Raw genomic sequence first — 5,691 nt, 5'->3', positions numbered from 1 at the left:
ACCACACAGTACCAATGGAAGTAAATTTCCATGGATTCTAATTTTATACAAAATTTCATATAGGTGTAGGGTATTTACAATACAGAAGAAGAATACTGACATCACCATGCAATTTGCTGAATAGATCTCTAAAGGCAAGAGTTTTCTTTTTAATTAATGTTTACTAACTGCACTAAAATAGTCCTGACTTCCAAAATACACTCCATACCCTGCAATTTTAATGGCTAGACTTCATTAACCTTCTAAAGAGAATCTATTCAGTTACGACTTTGCAGTCTGTGTCTAAGACAATAAAATAATTATCTTGGTATTTTCTTTATAGATGTGTCTATAGGCACAGTCATTTTCACTGGTAGACTCATATTTTTGCCTTGTTTTCTTTGCTAGCTTCTTGGACTCAGACCCAAAGGAAGAATAGTCTTCTGCTTCTCTTATCTTTTTTCCTTAGGCCACCCTCACCTTCACTCCTGTTTCTCATATTTTTGGTCAAGTAAGATTAATAGAAAAAGGCTTCTTGTTTTTCCATATCACTAGTGTGTATAGCCAGCCTTATAATTCAGAAAAATTTAAAAGATTCTGAATTATCCTAATATTAAATTCTTTTAAAAAGATGAATATGTCATTTTTAATCTGTTTTATGGGTTAACTCAACCATTATAAAAGTAACTAATTTTTTTTGTCCTTTCTAGAGCTTTTATGCAGAGTTTCAACTAGGCTGTATTCTCAGTGAGCTGAATATGGTGTAAATGATGGAGAGTCTATAACACAGGATGTAGGACTGCAACCAAACAAGTTTGCTTTGTATATACTGCTACCAGACACCTGGTGAGGTACATCAAAACCAAAGAAAAAGAAGTCTTGATAGAACAATCCCTACACCCTAAGGCAATCATACCCATAATTATTAACACAACAACTTGGAAAACAAACTTTTTTGAGTAAAAAAATGATGAAATTAAGTTTTGTCTTTACAGGATACACATACATAATGCCTTCTACTATTTGGATACAAATGCAAAACTTTCTGCAACTCTCCCGCACCCACCACAATCATTAAAAACAAATGTAAATTTTCTTCTAACTAGAATGTTTTACAGGGTGGAAAAAAAAAAAAAAGTTCAGCACCTACACCTGGCACTTTCCCTGATATATTCATACGTATTTTTCCCCTTTATCCCTCAAAATCACTGTCAGGCTTTGAATAACACCAAAATAATAAGCCACTTCCTCTAGCTCTCTCCCCTTAAAATCTGGAAAATAAAGGAAGACAGTGCAAAAAGGACTAATGAGTTGCTATTTTAGAATATGGGCTGAATGTCAGATGCTAAAATCAGATTTTACTCCCAGACGTAAAAAAGGAAAGGTCTTGGGAATAGTTACAGACTGGACAGTCTAATAGCCTGGTATCTCCCATGTCTGAATTATACCCAAAGACTAAAATAAAAGCTCCCCATGTAAAAGAACAAGAGCCTAAAGATCTACAAAGTTGCCTTTTATCACATTTTTGAACCTTTATAATAATTTACTGAAGGGAAAGTCAGACCCAGACTTGATTTAAAAATGGCACACACCTTTGACTCTTCTCCAAATGAATGAGAATTGGATGTCTTCAATGACATACCAGGGTCCTGTTGCCATCTGAAACTGAATACAGAAGGACCTACTCAAATTGCAAAATTTCCTTTCACTTCAGGATGTCAGCATGACACTGTAGTTAACAATGAGGGCTGTTGGAAGTGTAGAAATGCAAGATGTAAGGGGAGGGTGTTCACTTACAACTCAGTCTCTTGGCTTGCAGCTCAGTCCATTTCCCATTAGATCTCAAGGTAGGCAACATGGATCATTTCTTCTCTACCTGCTTCAAAACATGGAAGATAATTGCTTTGTAATGAAAGCAATTAGCTTAAAAATGATGCCATTTTCTATAAACTTGACAGTCAGGAGAAGTTGCAGCCATATTTGGTGGTCAACATTAGGTTCATTCACCAATGTACTTACTAGTTTGTGTCAAACACAAGACTGCTAACAAGAAATTGAAAAGGTTTTCCTTTAGCCCCTTCTCATGATTCATGTATGAAGGTCCTGCCACAAATGAGAGTACACTGCTCTTAGTTAAAAGGCGGCGGATCTTTGCTGAAGGACTGGTTGTCACTATTAAACACTTCTGTCACACAGCTGGAAGCACTTTAATTCTGAGTTTAGATGAACATGCTTCTCCCACCAAAGGTTAAACAAAACTCAGAGAACAGTTTGTTGCAAGCATTGACACAAGTCTGTCACATTTTAAGCCATATACTTTTTTGTAATTTGCCTCGTCTAGCTTTTTCTATTAGTTTCTACAGACGCTGTGACAGTTGGATAGATTCAAAGCCCTAACAGTAACTCATAGAACCTTCTTATGTAAAATGAAAATAGCTATTTAAAATATATTTACACACACACATCTATATAAGAGATTTGGAGGTTCCCAGATGTGTATTATTCCATGTTGGGCTGCTGAAAAGTAGCTGTGGTCTAAAAGAGAAATTATTTAGCCATGCTTTTATTTATCTGAATTTAGTACAGCCTTTTACTTTCCTAGTCAGCAGCATGCCACCTGCTCTTTCATTTCCTCAAAGTAGGTCAGCAGTCAGCCATCAATCTTTCATCTTCATTACAGCTAAATCCTAAAGCCTGAGGCAAATGAACCATTTTAAAGGAGATGCAGTGATAGCTGTGGTATTCTCTTTCTTGTTAGCCATTTGTGGCTGAAAAAATATCACAAAATCCAGATGAAGCTAGCCAGCCCTTAACTGGAAAATAACAGGAATGCAAGCAGTTTTCACAAGGTCTCTGTAAAAATCTAGGGCCCAGTTCACAAACACAGAAACATGGATCCAGTTTCCACATCATATAATCTCCTTCATACACTTATTAAACTCTGAATTTTGAATGTTAAATCATTACCCCCTCAAAATAAGACAATTCTAGATCTTCAACTATTCTAGTGCCTTAGAAACATCTCACTTCCAGCTTCTGTTTAGTCATGATAAATTTTTAACTATTTTTCCCATGCGTCAGCACTGACATACAGTTTGAATAGTTCATCTCCCCTCATGGTCCATGAAATATTGGAATATTTAATATTCCATGAAATTTAGAGATAGTAATCATATATCCACCAGGCATCAATACTGCAAAAGTAATCACGCTGTACTTTTTTATACTTCTTTAATATCAGAGGTTTTCAGTTTTTATTATTAACCCAACATTTCTTGCATGTACCTATTCCTTTATGAGTTCCTTTTTTGATCAGAGGTGACCAGATTTAAACAAAATACCATTATTCAGAATTTATTAACAAAGTTTGTGGAAATTAGATTTTTTGTCTAATAATTATAGATATTTGTATTGAACCTTGAAAGCCTTTTGCTTTCACACAGCACTTTTGTTTGTGTAAGTCAATGATGCAGAGTGAAGTTCAGTGGAGCACTGAACAGTTTTCAGAAATACAGGTATTTGACAATTTCACCAAATACAGGCAATAACTCACTCATTTTTTCTTGAACAGCAAAATACTAGGCAGGGTGAGGTAGACAAGAAAGAGGTTTAAAACAACAAAACAGGATGGAAAGAAGCCCACATGGAGTGCATGCATGCAAATACCAGGAGGTCAGGGGTGAAGAGAACAGTGGGGAAAGTGTTCACACTGTTTCTGGGAAGTCAGCATGGTGGAGCATCTCTTTGAAGATGAAGATACACCATCATGTACACAGGTGCATGCATGTAGCAGGGAGAACAAACAGACAGAATTAGAGGTATGTGCGCAGTTTCAGGGCTGCATCCCCACTGGGGTCACAAAGATGCGGTGGGAAGGCTCCCATGAATGGAGTGATGCAACAGATAAATAGGAAGAAACAGGCTGGGAAAGGAAAAAGGGAAAGTTGCCTGTTATATGAGATAGCAGCTGAAATACATTGGTCTCTGCCTTGGCATGGATGATGAGCCAGTTCAGAGCTTAGGAGTTAAGATTAGAGGGCAGAACAAAGTGCTGTATATTGTGGTCAGTGTTTACTACTGATCACCTGATCAGGAAGAAGAAGTTGATGAGGCTTGTGTGCAGACAATGGGAAAAAGCTTCACGTTTGCAGATCCTGGTTCTCACTGGGGACTTAACCACAGATATATGCTGGAGAGACAACACAGGAAACCACAGATCCGGGGCATCTGTGGATTGCGTTGATGAGAACTTCCTGACACAGGTGATGGATGATCTGATGAGAAGTACTCTTCGGGACAGGATACCTAGAAAAAAGGCAGAAGTGGTGGAGGAGGAGAAGGTTGGTGGCAACCTTGGTTGCTGTGACCATAGTTGCTGTGACCATCTGGTGGAGTTTGTGATCCTGAAAGGAGGAAACAAGGCAAACAACATGATAACAACCCTGGATTATAGGACAGCAGACTTTGGCTTGTTGAAGGATTTGCTTGGAAGGATCCCACAGGAGACAGTCATGGAGAAAAGAGCAGACCAGGCAAACTGTTTCATTTTCAAGGATTACCTCCTCCAAACATAAGAATGGACCATCCTTACATGGAGGAAATAAAGTAACAGCAGCAAGAGGCCTGCATGGATGTAGAAGGAACTCCTGACTCAACTCAGACCTAAAAATTAATTGTACAAGAGGTGAAATCCAGAACAGGTGAAACCAGAGGAGTATAGAAACACTGAATGCACAGGAATGGGATTAGGGAAGCCAAAGCCCATCTGAGGCTAAATCTTGGGAGAGACAGGAAGGGCAACAGGAAGGAATTTCACAGGTCCATCAACAGCAAAAGGGAAATTAGGGAAAATGAGGCCCTAACACTGAATGGGGCAGGGGACCTCGTGATGACGGACATGGAAAAGGTTGAGGTACCCAATGCCTTCTTCACCTCAGCCTTTGCTGATAAAACTTTACCCTGAGGAATCACAGTCCCTGAAAGCAGTGGGAAGGTCTGGAGCAATGAAGTTTTATGCTCAGTTAGGAGGATCACATTAGGAAACATTTAAACCAAGTGGACATACACAAATCTGTGTGACCTGATTGAATGAGGACTAAGGGATCAGGCTGATGTAATTGTAAGACCGCTCTCTGGAAGATTGTGGTGACTCGGGGAGGTTCCAGAGGACTGGAAAACCCAAAGGTCACTGTTACCATTGATGTGTGCAAGCAGAAGGGTCTAGGGAACTACAGGCCAGTCAACCTCACCTTAATTCCTGTGACAGTGTTGGAGCAAATCCCACTAGGAATCATTCCCAAAAACATTAAGGACAAGAATGCAATTGGAAGTAGTCAGCAAGGATTTATAAAGGGGAAATCCTTCCTGATCAACCTGGTAGCCTTCTATGACAAAACGCTTAGCTTGGTGGATGAGGGGAGAGCAGTTGGCACTGTTTATCTTCACTTGAGCAAGGCTTTCAACACTCTCCCATAACAATCTCATAGACAAAGAGATGAAATAGAGATTAGGCAACTGGACCATGAGGGGGACTGAAAACTGACTAAACTGTCAGACTCAAGGGATTGTGATATCCAGCAGCATAATGTTCAACTGGAGTCCAGTCACGAGTGGTTTATTCTAGGGATCAACACTGTGGCCAATACTGTTTAACGTGTTAATGATGTGGATGGCAGGACAGAGTGCTTCCTCATCAAGTTTGCAGATGATACA

Source organism: Antrostomus carolinensis, unplaced genomic scaffold (genome assembly GCF_000700745.2).
Source record: "Antrostomus carolinensis isolate BGI_N321 unplaced genomic scaffold, ASM70074v2 scaffold12373, whole genome shotgun sequence".
In the NCBI taxonomy this organism is placed as follows: Eukaryota; Metazoa; Chordata; class Aves; order Caprimulgiformes; family Caprimulgidae; genus Antrostomus; species Antrostomus carolinensis.
Note: the sequence above shows the minus strand (reverse complement) of the source record.